Source organism: Pseudonaja textilis, chromosome 1, assembly GCF_049901715.1.
Source record: "Pseudonaja textilis isolate UNSWEBS1 chromosome 1, rPseTex1.2, whole genome shotgun sequence".
Lineage (NCBI taxonomy): Eukaryota > Metazoa > Chordata > Lepidosauria > Squamata > Elapidae > Pseudonaja > Pseudonaja textilis.
Genome location: NC_141990.1, coordinates 186,173,452 through 186,188,813, shown reverse-complemented (window position 1 = coordinate 186,188,813; position 15,362 = coordinate 186,173,452). Strand labels below are relative to the sequence as shown.

General features: G+C 39.0%; 1 protein-coding gene across 4 annotated transcripts in view; it reads right to left on the bottom strand.

The window, feature by feature from the left end:
* WIPF1 (WAS/WASL interacting protein family member 1) overlaps positions 1 to 15,362 on the bottom strand; it is a 63,199-nt gene that overhangs the window by 44,310 nt on the left and 3,527 nt on the right. Inside the window, exon 2 of one of the 4 annotated variants that reach the window (XM_087919920.1) lies at positions 7,900 to 8,054. The exons of the other annotated variants lie outside the window; for them this stretch is intronic. The gene's annotated coding sequence lies outside the window, so the exon portion shown is untranslated. The remainder of the gene's footprint in view (positions 1 to 7,899; positions 8,055 to 15,362) is intronic. 4 annotated transcript variants of the gene reach the window in all.

Here is a 15,362-nt window from a genome sequence, read left to right as displayed (position 1 = left end):
CGTAAAATGTCCATAGCTGCCCATCCCTGAATTAGAATCTTCTGCGTGCACTACCACTGAGTTACAACTCCTGGTAATTAATTACATTTACTGAATATGAAATTTTGGAGCTGACAGATAAGCTAATTGTTGGACCAAAGAAGCAAATGCTAACTTAGAAGATGCCCAATATTAAATCATCTTGTTAAGACTTTCTAGTTTAGTATTACATCCTGAGCTAATATGCTGTGTTAAACCATGGCATGTCAAACTATAGTTCATGAAAAGAACCTCGACTAACTAGGTCCACATAGCATGTTACACCTAAAACCAGATGATGGTTTAGTGTGGTATATGAACTCATTCAGTCTTAACTATTTGTGGCTGCTGTTTTTTTAATTGTGAGTCTTTCACCTCCTTTCATGAAACAGCAATGACTGAAACTTGCTAGGTACAAAGGTAGAAAGCTTGCAAATTATTTATATCCCCTCTGCATAAACCGTTATTTTCATGTTCTGTGGTATTAACGGAGAATACAAACATCTGCCATTTAGCAAAAGGGTCCGCAGACATTTAAAATTAGCTTCCATTACATAATGGGGGAAACATCTATTGTATACAGTAATGAATTGGGAGATATTCCCTTATAAAATGGGATTGTTATTTTGACATAGCCCCTTTGGTCCCCTTTAGGAACCAAAAAGTGGCAAGTGTTTCATTTTCCATTCTAGCTGTTTCATGATGACTATGATGGAACAAAAATAAATCTGCTTCAATTTCTAATAAAGTCTCAGATTCTTATTATGGGCTCTTCATGGAATTATTAGAGCTTCCTCTTCAGCAGGTCATCCAAATGAGTTATTCAGGATGTGGAATGGTGGATGGTTGTTAAAAAGAGACTAACAATAAACAGAACAAGAGACACATAGCCAAGCAGTGCACACACATTCACACACTTTCTAGGCTGCAGTCTATGCATTTGGAGCTAAATGTAAGCTTCCTATGACACATTGTCCATCTTTCCCTGACTGGCACACCAAGGATAGTGGGCCTATTCAAATCTGAACAAGCCATAATTGTTAAAGCTTATGAACACAATGAGGGTGAAAAGGGAAGAGTGGGTGGACCTACTTGGGTAGAAGGACTGATATGTGCTGCTACCATTTGAGAAAAAGATGATTCAGCGAAGACCATTGGACTCTGCCAAGTATTGCCTAGCCATGATGTCTCCAGTCAAAGGACATCAATTCTGGAGACTCTAGGAGATGATGAGCAACTAGACAACTTGTTTTTCTCAACCAGATTGGTTATCCAGAGTAATACTGTTAACTGATGAAACTATTTTATACATGAGCTTCACAGATTACACTGTCATGAATTGGCCTAACTACAGTTTGCTGAACAAGCCAAAATGGCTGAGTTCACATATTACAAGCCAGCCATTTCCCACCTAGGCAATTTCCAGACTGCCTGAACTTCAGTTCCCAAAGTTGCCAGTAATGGCCAGTCTGCCTAAGGAATTGAGGTTCACAGCTGTAGAGGGAATCCAATTTGAGGAAAGCTGTCCTAGACCATACCAGTCACTTAGTGACTAAGTCACAAGTCGAGGAATACCTGTAGTTGACTATCATTTAAAAAAAATAGTTTTGAGGACAAGCGTTCAGCAAGCTTTTAAAAGTGCCCCACAAATATCAAGTAAATCCATAGACATGATGACTTTTTGGTCACAGAAAGTTTGTGGTGCAATGATATGACCATTTTGTCACATCAGACTTGTTTGTTGTAGCCACCTCTGTAACTCCTGCTGATGTTTCCATTTGTTAATCACCACCAATCTGAACCATTTCAAATTAGAGAAGAATGGATGTTAGTACTGGGGACACAGTAAAGCTGTGATACAGAAATACAGAACAATTTCCAGGAAATAAGATCATTTTAATCATCTGTATCTATAGGCAATGCCTTAAATAGCCTATTATTGGTAGCTAAAAAAGGCAGATTTCAAAGGAAAAGGACTTCTTCCAGACCTCAGTCAGCCTTCATCTAACTTCCCTTCAAAGCGATGGGTGACAAAGACTAACTTTTACATACCTCAAGGATACCTTTGGATGTTGTTGAAAGAAAGAGAAAAACACTACTTTAATCCCACTATAGCTAGGGAATCACTCAAGGCTATTGGTCTCATGGGCTTCTCACTCTTGTGCCGAATGGGACAACTCGCCAGAGGTAAACTCACCATGGCCAATTCATCTCAGGACAACTCATTGTGGAACAATTTAACAATTCAATTTAATTATTTAAAATGAATAATGTTCTTTTTAATTTTTGTCATTTACATTTCATCCTGCCCCTCCTTTTGCATCCTTTCTTTAATGGTTCTATTCAACTATTTATTTGATATTAATGTAAAGTTGCCCCACTATTAGTTGGCCATGGCGAATTGGCCATGATAAGTTGGCCATGGTGAGTTGGCCATGGTGAACTGGCTGTGGCGAGTTAGCCATGGTGAGTTGTCACAGACCTCTCCTCATGTGCCACCTGAAGCAGATTGCTTCTCTATATCGCAATGCAAAACAAAAACCAATAAAAATTAATAAAATGTCATATTTTTAGGCCCTGACCCTTAGGTTTCTAAATGTTTTCATGGCCAGAGAGGCTGAGTTTTGAGTCAGTATGTCCAAAGAAGCCTTTTAAAATGATTAAATAAAATAATGGCAGTGGGTTCTTCCTATTTTAATGAATTAAATCAGCGGTCACCAACCGGTGAGCGGTGAGAAAATTTTGGTAGGCCGCAGAGAAATCTCACCCCCAGAGCACCCCCACAAAGCAATTAATCCAGGCTGCACAGAAACACAAGGCTGCGTCACCCACATGGCCCTCGGGAACCCTCCCCGCCCACTCACTCCTTACCCAGTAAACTTGCCTGCTAAATTTCTGTTTTTCCTTTTTCCGACCATCATCTGTTCTGCTGTGCCGGGAGATTTAGATTAGCTAGGAAGCAGGAAATGGTTGGATTTCTTGCTTTCTAGCTAGTCTTTAGATCTTCGGCTCAGCACAGCCAAACCTCCCTTAGGACTGAAGGTTTGCTTGCAAGCAAATTCAGTGCAGACTCACGCCAAGCAAATTTGAGAGACTGAGTTAGCCGATGGCAGATAGATAGATCACTGAATGAATCTGTGATTCTCTGAGCAACTCAATCTGCCTGCCTGCTTTGCCTGGTTTTGAGTAAAAGTTGCTCTTTTTTATAAAAAAATTCAATATGTATATAAATATTTATAATATTTACATACAAGCCATGCCCGGCCAGTCACATGACCACCAAGCCACACCCACAAATTAGGCCACACCCACAGAACCGGTTAGTGGTCCCTGGTATCTAAAATTATGAGTTTGGTGGTCCCTGAGGTCCAAAAGGTTGGTGATCCCTGAATTAGAGCACTGGAACATTTGGACACAGAGTGAGGTATTGTGGCCATGCTAGCCATCTAAAAGAGAGAAATATTTGGAGAAGAGAAGCAAGATTGCTCACTGGGGAAGAAAATAAGTTAAGATGGCGTTTACTTGGGACATATGGTTCTGGCTGGGGCTGCAGAAATGTTATTTGAGTATTATTTTTTGGAAGATAAACTCAAGCCCTATAGCATCTTAGGCACCCATCTTTTTTTATCTAGCTCTTTGGGGGCTAATTAAAACTCCCCTACTAAGAAAAACCACACTTTCTATGCAAAGAATTGTTCAGATATTCAAATTAATCAAAATATAAGAGCCATACAATTTTATATGTTTTTATACTTGGGGGTCTGGACAAAATAGAAGTGCCCTACTTGGGAACAGACCCCATTGAAATAACTGAAATCTCCTTCAGCAAAGCACGTATGTGAGCTGCAAGGGAATCAGAACACCACTATTTATAGATAGTTCTCAGATTAACAACAATTTAGCCCAAAATTTCTGTTACTAAGTGAATGGGTTATGCCCCATTTTACAGCCTTTCTTGCCACAGTTGTTAAGTGAATCACTGAGGCTGTTAAGTTAGTAACACGGCTGTTAAGTGAATCGGGCTCCCCCACTGATTTTGCTGGTCAGAAGGCGCAAAGGGAGATCACGTGACCTTGGACCACTGCAACCGTCATAAATACCAGTCAGTTGCCAAGTGTCTGGATTCTGATCACCCGACCATGGGGAAGGTGCAACGGTCAAGTGTGAAAATCAGTCACAAGTTACTTTTTTCAGTGCCACTGTAACTTTGAACGGTCACGAAATAAACTGTTGTAAGTTGAGGCCCGTCTGTATTATCCAGCTTCCTATACTTTATAGTGCAACCTTCTCCAGATTTGGGGTCTTCTAGATGTGTTCGGACTACAATTCTGGAACCTGTAGGCCCTACACATTAGAGGGGTACCAATCTGGAATAAAACTGTAAAATATGTAAAAATATATAAAATAGAGAAACACTGTCAATCTATCACTGCTCAGATAAGATTCCTTACATACCTCTGTTCCGGCAGGAGGAGCATAGTGTGACACCTTCTTGTGTAAAGTACATTTCATTTGGAACATTTTCAGCTTCACTGGAGCCTTTTTTTTTTTTTTGACAATCCCTGCCTTTTACTGTTGGAATTCTACACTACTGAAAGCCTTCTAATGTGAGAGGCTGAGAGATCTCTCAGGGGAAATGCAATATCATTGAAAAGGCAGAAAAGTATTTGCTCACTTTAATAAGAATGCAAGAGTATTTCAGTTAGTTTAAAACCCCATCAATGTGGTCTAGTTAAGTGGGTTTAGTCATAAGCCTTCAAGAATTAGGAAAAAAACAACAATCACTTCTAGGAAAAAAGTAATCTTTTTCCCCTCACTTATTTTCAATCGTAACGATTCCTTGGAGAATGACAGAAAAGTTCTGGAAATCTGTTCCGATTCTATTTAAAGGACTACTGTTGCACAAGCGCTCACATGACAGAGCAAATGATAAAAAGACAACAAATGGGCTGAAATGCTGCTATAATTATTCATGTAAAAAGCCAAATGAACAGAAGAAGTTGAGATTTTGTGAACCATTCCCCAACTCTTGTTGGAAATTGAGGGAGCTGAAATTCTAGCACACTTGGAGGTCGCCCTGCATGGGGAAGTCTGCACGATAGAAAGACAATACTCAGTATCAGGGCATAAAGAAAGACATCTGTCCCAGCATCACAAGTTGTAGCTGTGCATCATAACATTAAAAAAATTAACCTGCTGAAGTTCAACTGAAAAAAATAGCATGGTATTTGCTTATGGTGACACAATAATGAAATATGTAAGAATGAACGTTCCTAGTATTGTAGCATAAGATGGGGCAAGTAGAAGCAGTAGGCCAAAATGCTTGCTCTACGCTTGTAGTATCTACAATAATCAACAGATTCTTGTCTTTGTTTCTTTGGTTTCTGAGCTGCTGTCAATCAAAGGACCTTCAATAATACCTAATTTACATTTGTCTAAAACAGAGCATCCTCCTGGGTAGGATCTTGTCAATTCAGAAACAGAAGAAGACTAGAACATATGCCCCAGAATAAGTTTAAAACAATTAAGAAAAAATGGATAACCAATTCCTCTCCCATGCCCATCCCCACCCTCGCCTAAGGAAGAACAGAAAATCTAGCTTGTCTATTAGCACAATACTCATTTGGCCTATAGGTAACTGCAACTCGTTTCTCCAAAATTTTTAAGTTTGGCCTCTAGTCAAGCAACCGCCATGCCCACGACCTGCCTCTCTTTTTAAATTCAATCATCTGAATCTTTGCATCATATTAGACAATGACTTTACCCACTCATAAATACAAAACTGTTAATAATTGCAGATATACACGTGTGAAAATAATGGGGTTTGAGATGCGCAAGGAAGGCAGGCAATTTTAAATATCCAGAAAGGAAAGGTTAGATAGACAGCTTTCTGTCAATCCAATATGTACTGTATCATGATCAAAGGACCTGCTTAGTAAAATTAAATACTTGGATTTGCAAGTCAACAAGAGAAAAAGCATGTTTGTGCCCACTTCCCCTGACAAGGAACTCATCTGTGAAAGCTTCCTATTTTTGAAGCCATGTAATTACAGTTTGTAGCTGTTGTTGTTTTCTTATGGGAAAAGGCCAGCTGAATGTAGAGATGACCACGCTAAAGAGTTATGATCACAGAGTCGGAAAACTTCTTTACAATTACAAGACCAGGAAAAAATAAGAAAGTCGGTCAGATTATTTCACAAAGCTCATGGCAAGCACAATTCTAATTGTGAATGCTTATTCAGGCACCTTTACAAAATGGCTCTCAAGAGCTGGTACAGCCTGTCACAAAACTCCCATCTTCCAACCCAAAAAAGAGTGAGACAGCTTTGGGTCACATTCTCTAGCCTTCCAGGAAGTTCTCCATCTTCCTGACTCACCCTTCTTTTCCTTTCTGAGCAGCTATGCACATTTTTTGGAAAGAGCTGATTGCAGCCATCCATTATTTTTATTTTCTCAGAATACCACTGGGACCGACTTGGAACCCCAGGATCATTTATAAATAAAGATGAAGCCAGACGTTGATACTTTGCAGGACACCAACTTTCCATTTAGTTTTGACAATTGATTGTTTATGTCTGAAGTATTTTAAAGTCAAGTGGGAAGGAAGGTCTGGGAGGCATTAGAAGTGTCGGCCAAAGATTGATGCTTATGGGCGCCATCTTGCCTACCCCAGCTCTTGGGAATCATTTCAAGAGTCGGACACAATTACATTTCCCCCCTGTGACTAAGAATTCGGTACCCGAGGGGTTTTCCAGACGAGTCACTTTTGCATAAAACTCCATCTGTGGTTCTTGTTTTGCCACCAACTGTTTTTATTCTTCTTTGTGTTTAACTGACATTACTGTTTTCTTATTGATGACAGAAAGGCCATTCATTAAATATTCAGCATATATATATCGCACATCTATCACACTTTTTCCTTTCAGGATAAGCAATATTATTCAGAGCATATTAGAAGAGTCAATGCTCTTCTGTTCACAAAATTAGCTTACTTTTAGAAAGTGTATATTGTTGAAATGGCTATGAATTGGATTCCTTGTGAAAAAGATGAAAAGTTTTCAAAATAAGTGAATGTTCCTCCAGAAATGCAAATTCTTATATATTTTTAAAAAATAAATCCATATCATCCTAAAAAGAAACCATTTTGAGGAAGTGCCAAACTATAGTTCAATGTTCTAAAACTCTGAGGTTCACCTTCTCTTAGAGCAAGCCATGATATAATCCACATACCATACAGTGGTGGGATCCGAAATTTTTTACTACCGGTTCTGTGGGCGTGGCAGGGGAAGGATACTGCAAAATCCCCATTCCCTCCCCATCCCACTGACCTGCTTTCCAGCTCTGTTCTCCTATGCAGGCAACCAAAGAAGACCCAGCCAATCAGCTGGGACTCAGGAGGCACAGAATAGATCTGGGCGGGGCCAGTCAGAGGTGGCATTTGCTGGTTCTCCGAACTACTCAAAATTTCTGCTACCGGTTCCCCAGAACTGGTCAGAACCTGCTAAATACCACCTCTGATACCATCTCATGAAATAGGTACTATAGTAATCTTATGTTGAATAAATTACAGTTAATTAAGTTCATACATTAACAAACCTATTCTGGTTTAGCACAGCACCCAACTAATATAATTGTGCTCTCATTTTTAGAGCAAGTTAAAAACCATTTCAAATGTAAAGGCTGGGCCCAAAGTCTGAACAAATCAAACTAAATCAGAGGTGGAGAAGATCAGAATTTTTTCATGCTATGGAAAACCATTAAAGCCAAGCCAGGATCTCAAAATACCAAAAGCACTATAAGGAGCTTAAATATTTGAATTCTTGCTAAATTTTATAATAAGTGGTTATCTGGATTTTCACAATCTAGATTTGGTAACCATACCTTTTAAGTAGCATAGACCTGAGCGCTCGTGGTTAAGACACTAAGGTAAAAAACAGGAGACTGTGAGTTCTAGTTCCACCTTAGGCATGAAAGCCGGCTGGGTGACTTTGAGCCTGTCCCTTGTTTTCAGCTCGAACTACTTCATAGGGCTGTTGCTATGGAGAAAATAAGAGCAGTGAGTAATATTAGATATATTCAACGTCTTGAGTTATTTATAAAAACCAAAGGTGTGATAAAAAAAAGTAATCTTGAAAAATAATAACAGTAATTAGAATCACTTATCAACCTTGAATCCAGGGTAGATAAAATATAGGGACTTTGACAAATGTAACTGACAGTCTTCAGAGAGTATTTTGGAAATGTTATTTCCAAGATGTAGCCTGGATGAGTACCAGATGGTTGCCTGCCACTGGTTTCTGACCCATCTTCCATGCCAAGTGAATGAGACAAGTGGGCTTTGTGCAATGCACACAGCTGTTAGAGTTATTCAGATGGACAAAACTCCCTCCAGTCAATCACTAGAGTACCTCTTTTAAATGTTTGCAGCAGTGGCACTATTTCCTTGTTATATCTGATTTTTAAGATTCATAGGAATGAATTGCTTCCTGTTTTCAGCAAATTGTTTGTGCTGCCTTTCAAGATTTATTATAATGTTAGTTGAATTTTATATTAGTTGCCCTTCAACCTTGAACTCGGTTACTGGGGAATAAGCCGTAATTTCTTCAGTGCAGGTAGACAGATTTAGAATTATAGGTTGCTCCTCACTATAGGTTTCTTTGAACAGTTGGTTGAAAATCAAGAGCAAAAATGTACAAAAACGAACAAGCCCACAGTTGCTCATAAGCAACTAAATCCAAAGAAGAGTGACAAATAAACTGCCAAGAAACTTGATTTCCTATCACACTTCAAAAATAATCTTATTATATAGCAAATATGCTTGGGACTTCTTACATTGTTCCATCAGTAATGCTAGCACCATTCATTCCACAGACAAACACTGAAGGAGAGAGCAACTCTTTCCATGGAGACCAATTTAAGGCCCTGATTTTCCTGAGTCCTTGACTGCAAAGAGGGAAAACTTTTATAGGCAGGAGAGGCTCTTTCCTGCAGACTGCACAGGGAGAAGTAGGCCAGGTGTGCTTATTCCTGTATCCCTGAAGGAATACCAGTAGCTCTCACATTCCTGTTCATTCAGTTTCAAGATAGTTTCCCTCTATCATTATTACTAACTCTATACCCTGCTTCACTACGAAACTATGTGATCAGGCTTAGTTTTTGGGGAGGAAAATTAGGGGAAAAAATTGTGCCTCTGCCTACCAGCATCCATCTGTATTTATTTAGCTAGCGTCCAGTCAGTATGTGAGAGAGTTGAGAACTGTTTGGAAACTTAAACAGTATTTGTTGTGTGAGCAAGGAGACAGCAAGGAGCCTCAGTGTGGCTTAGTTCAACTGTTCTGTACTAAAGCTGGTTGCTGCTGTGAAACTAAAACTGAAACTTCTCTCCTCTGCTTGTGTTTTCCATTTGGAACAGATTTCTTTTCAGATGGGCAGGGGGAACAGAACTCCTTAGCATCACGGCATGTTAATAATAATAATATACAAAATACTAATGCTCTGATGGTCATTTCGAAAAATCCTTCCTTAGTGAGCACCTAGAAGCCAAGAGAAACATACGTACCAAATTTCAAGTTTGTAGGTTTTACAGTTCTGGAGATTTTGTGATGATGCATGAGTGGTATTTCGCTTTTATATATATAGATTTTCAAGGAATGTAAAGGACATCCCCACAGATACACTATTATTATTAGCATATGGCACTGTAACATTAGCAAGAAGACTATGATGCTAATGCAGAATCATTGTTTGGCTGCCAATTTACTAACTCTGCTGTGGAATAAGCTCACACACTTTCCAAGGTGCACCGCAGAAGGGCAAGCTAGCTTTGCACCAGAGAGAAAGCTGAGCAACTCTTCCAGCAGCAGAATCCAAAGCCCTCCTATTTCCACCAGAGCCGTGTCGCAAATGAGCATCACAACCAGGAAGGCTGACAGCTGGCAGGAATTTAGTGCATAAAGCACTAGCTCATCTCTCCACTGAAGTAATATCTGCCATGTTTCTCACAAAATATGGCCGGACCTTTTTTTTTTTTTTGAGCCCCGAAAAAAACGGCTAGGACGTGGCCTCCCATTTAAATAATAACAAGCCCAGAGCCTATACAGTTTTGAAGCCAAGAGCTGCACACTACCAGTAGTTCAGATAAGATTTAAAATGAAAGACATAACACTCATCATACCTTCTTTTTTTTTTTTACCCTTTCAAGTTAGTCTTGACTCTTGGACACTCCCTGGACCTTTCTGGCGTTTTCTTGGCAAGATTTTTTTGGAAGTGTTTTGCCACTGCCTGCTTCCTAGGGCTGAGAGAAAGCGACTAGCCCAAGGTCTCCCAGCTGGCCTTGTGCTGATGGCAAGACTAGTATCTAGTATTCCCAGTTTCTAGTCTGCTGCCTTAACCCCTGCACTGGCTCTTTCATGACACAGCTGATGAATAAATGAACATTACATTCCATCATCATATTTAATTAAGTGAAATTCTCTTTTCCCCTGAAAACAAATTCAGAAGCAAATTCATTTTATTTAACTGAGGCACAACTAAGAGAAAGAATTCAAGTTAAATTGTTTGTCCACCCCTGTCTGAAGCGGGACTTTTCTATCTATTCTATGAAAGAGGCAGTCATTGATGAAGTACATAAAGCCAACGCAGATCACAAACATGATCCTTTCCCTTGTCAGAATTTATTTCTTCCCTTTTAAACATTCAGTCTTCCTAACCAGGGCAACTTCCGGTTTCCATCCACCCTGCCTTTTCAGCAGTGTTCAAGTATATATATCCTTAGAAATGTACAGAAGTTCCCATTAATTCCTCACTAAACAAGCAACAAGATCCAGACACTCTTTTCAAAATTAAGCTTTTTTTGGAAGAGCCATCCTTCCCCCACCGCCATTCAGGAATCACAGAACAACTTGTTGGGGAGTTTTCTTGTGCCATGACCAACACAAAGTAGGCCAGGAAAGTAGTACACCCAAGGATAATCAAGAGCAGGGGTGGTCAAACTCATGTCGTCATCACGTTGCGTTTCGGGACTTTCCCCCACTTCGCTAAACTGGGCGTGGGCATGGCCAGTGCATGACGCATCCAGGCCGCGGGCCAGGAGTTTGATAGCCCTGATCAAGAGGCTAACTTCATGAATACAAGCAGCATATTAAGCTTTCTCCAACTCAAAACCCTCAACAGATGTGCCAAGACTAAAACTTCTAAAAAAGGGTCCCAGGGAACAAATTATAAGAATATTTGGACATGACACTGATGATGTCATTGTATTACAAGGATAGGCAGAGTCAAAAGAGTTGGCTTTTTTGGAGAGTTTGGGGGAAATTAAATGAATCATATACATATCAGTCAAATGCAAAGTATCTTTTTCTGTCATTTGAACTCCTCCAAATAGATAAATGCTCCAATTTGGGCAGCAAGGAAATATTTTAAGGGATGAAACCCCTGCAAGAGTTATACACTTTCCTCTTTTAATCCCTTCCAATCATAACCCAAAATTTTGGTGCCAGAGTGCTTTGGGGGGTGGGGGGGGAAGGATCCTGGCAGCCACTTGAGTTTGTGCTGCAGTCCAATACACTTTAGGGAAACCTGGCAAGGAAGACTACGGTTGTCCATATTTACTCCATCTTGCAAATATTAAACCACAGGGAAAGAAAAAGATGAAATGCAAGGAAAATATTAAGGCTTCTTCAATTCCAATGAAAGAAGTTATCTGCTTCATTGCAGAAGTTATCTGCAATGAAAGAAGTGATTTGAATCACAGGTTACTTTAGCTTTAATAGGGCAGTGGGCATGATCTACCATTAGTAGCAACAGAAGTTAAAAACACAGGCAATGCCCTGCTGGATCGGACCTCTGACTCATTTACTCCAAGCAGACTGAGTATAACCAACTGCTCAAGGAAGCCAGCTCATTAGTTTCCCACAGTCATCAAGGCCAAAAGTGTCTTGGGTAATTTGCATGTTATCACAACTACAGAAACACGATCATAGATTCTTTCACAGCTGTTTCACTACTAGTTTATTCAATGGTAATACTGAGCGTATCATCCACAGTTCCATAACAATACCTTATAACATTCTGAAACTAAGAAACCTGTAGCAAAATAATTTCCATTGCAATTTTTTTTAAAAAAACCTACACATTTGACAACTCTTGCAACCAAAGAAAAGAAATTCTCACAGGGAAAAACAACACATGGCTTCCTAGAACAAGTGAATACATCTGTGAGGCACATCTGCCACAAATAACTTGTTTTTGCCTCCAGTATACTTAACTTTCGATCATCCAATATCAAGGATTTTGTCAGCTTAACTTTCAGAGATATTCCATCTTTGTTTACAGTGTACTTACCAAACTGGCAAATTCAACCTGCCGTTTAGAGTTTTTGCTTTGAACTCAAGTCAAAAGCTTAAAGCTGAAGTTTTAAATCTGCTAAAGTTACCAACAGCTCTCACGACTTTTCGTTTGACAGGATGGAATATTTTAGCTCAACAGATACAGTACTTAACATACTTTGGGAGTCTCCTTTGGCCCTAAACTCCTCCTCTAAAGTCTGTTGCTCCAAGGGCAGAAGCAGCACTAGTATTTTTACACTATAAGAACTGACTGGATTTTCAGGCTACGTTAAGCTATGATCATTATGTCAGATTATGTCAGATTGTTTTGGCTCTTGGTCAAAATATAAAAACCAATTTGGTCTAGGGATTAAGATACCAGGCTAGAAACCAAGAGACAGTGAATTCTTGCCCTCTTTAGACATGAAGGCCAGCTGTGATGACTCTGAACCGGCCCAATTAACCTCACAGAGTGGTGGTTGTGGTGAAAATAGGAGGAGGCAATAGTATCGTGTAGGTTTGCCTAATTCATAAATGCATTTACATTATGTAATGTATTTATCCATACATGTTTTTATAAATTGGTTATTTTAAAATTATAAAGAGTGGGATAAAACAAATCTTAAAAAAAAAAAACATCAATCACCTTGTTTTGACCAAATCAGATAAATAACATAGTGACTTGGTGTACTGTATGAACAGCCCTGGAAAAACTCATTTTAATGGGTTACACACAAATTTGAAAAATAAATTTTTTAAAATTACATGTGACCATGGCTGGGTTTTTGCACTAAATCAAGGGTCTTCAAACTTGGCAAGTTTAAGACTTATGGACTTCAACTCCCAGAATTCCTGCGCTAACATAACTGGAGGAGGAATTCTGGGAGTTGGTCCACAAATCTTAAAGCTGTCAAGTTTGAAGACCCCTGCACTAAATCATAAGAGAGTTTACTTCGTGTAAAAACAGGCCCGTGGTTTGAAAATCATGGAGTAGGCTCAGAATAGCAAGCAACTATGGCTTACTCAACAAACTATAGTTAAACACCATAGATTGATGACATATGTAAACTCAGACTTTTTTATGGGAGAAAATGCTTGCGCACAAGGATTCACAGATTTTTTTGTATAACCTACAAATAATAATCTGAATATTGCTCTTGCTTTAAAAGCTACTTTTAGAGATTGAATTTAAAATAACTTTCATACAACTTTCTCCAGCTTGCAAATTCAATCATCCCCAGCAAGCAAAACTTGAAAAATGGTAAGTGGGCCCTATGGGATTTGAAGAAAAGCTCATCTAGGGAGATCAACTTGAGAAAATTGTTTGGGTCAATGGGAATTCTCAAAGGGCAACACATCCATTGGGCTCAGAGTAAAGTTATTCCCAGGAATGGGATCCAAAATTATAACCTCAAGCGCAAAGCAAAGAGTTGTACACTTTGAGATGCAAGGCATAACTTCATCAGCACCCAAATATGATCATTTCAGCTCCTACTAAGATGACAATGTAGTCACCACTGAGATGACAAATTCTTAGCCTAGGATTACTCATCACAATGACCCATCATTTTTCAAGGCATAATTGCTAAATCTGACACTACTGAATAAATCATAAGATGGGAAACAAAAATTAAACCAAACCGAAGAGCATTATGGCTGATAGATTGGTTCTCCAATATATTGTTCTCCAAGAGATGAGTTAGAAATCTTTTCCAGTTCAGAATTGTGGATTCTAGAATGCAGCCACAGCAAAAATGGCTTTACTAAAGCAGTGAAGACACCTCTTCAAAAATATTTGCATTTAGCATTCTCTTCCTCTAGTTCTAGATGTTCCCCAGGAAAACTAAGCTGACTGGGGAAAATAATGTCAAGAAACCAAGTTCAAGATAAGTAAGGAGCAAGGCCTGAATGATCAGGAGATTTAAACTAAGGCTTGAAAATTGGGGCATGGCCACCAGCCAGATGCTTCCCTTACTCAATGAAAAGAATTGCAGAAAGTACGGGGTCTCATTAATCAATGGCTGAAAAATCCATTATTTGGGTATAGAAAGAAATAGCTAATAGGCTCCAATAGAAACCAAGAATGTCTGAATCACACAAAATATTCACTATGAATACAATTTACACATTTACTTTCTTTGGACTATAATCTACAGGAGTCAATCTTGTCAATTTTAAAATCATCATTAATTCCCCTTGCCTCTGCCTTACAGCCCCTTAAGGTCTTATACTTTTTCATATGTTCTTATAACAGCTCAATGTAAGAAAAATTCAGTGTAAGAAAAGAAACAAGAAAATCATGCATTGCCAGTAAATACTCACAGGAACTGAAGGAATAGAGAAAAGGGAGAAAGACAACTAAGAACAACCAAAGAGGAAATTGGAATAGGACTTGTTGAAACCAAGCAGCTTATTGGTGCTAAGTAAGTTTATCCATCCTGTTTCCATTTTTGCCGCAGCTCCTCTGGTTTTTCTTTTCATTATTTCTTTTTTCTATAAATACTAGACAAGGTTGTGACCAATTGGGTCTTCTTTTGAGAGTAAGTTTGATATGACCAAAATGAATAATAAATTTTAGGCTACCCATTTTTATTTTACCTGAATGCTGGACTGTCCCACGGTCATTTAAAGAAAGTACATATCAGAACTAGAAAAAAAAATGTAGTGGCACACAAACTTCAATAGGTAAGTCAACATTTACCTAAACAGAATGATAGACAGAATGACTCCAGGCAGGCAAAAAAGCAATAGGAGCAGATTTCCAACTTCCTGCTGGCTTCCCAATTTACTTGGCTTCTGGGAAACTGGCAGGCAGTGTTGGAAGTCATGACCATGTGACTGCAGAAATGCTGCCACCTGCACAACTTTGCAAATAAAAATGGGCTGAACATTTCAGAGATTTAGATTCTGCAGGAGTAACAGGTCCTGGATTTTTTATGCATTAAGTTATTGAATTTTAGGTACCTTGATTCAAAGATTGTTGTTGTATAATGCACTAGTTGGGCTAAAATGAGGGGA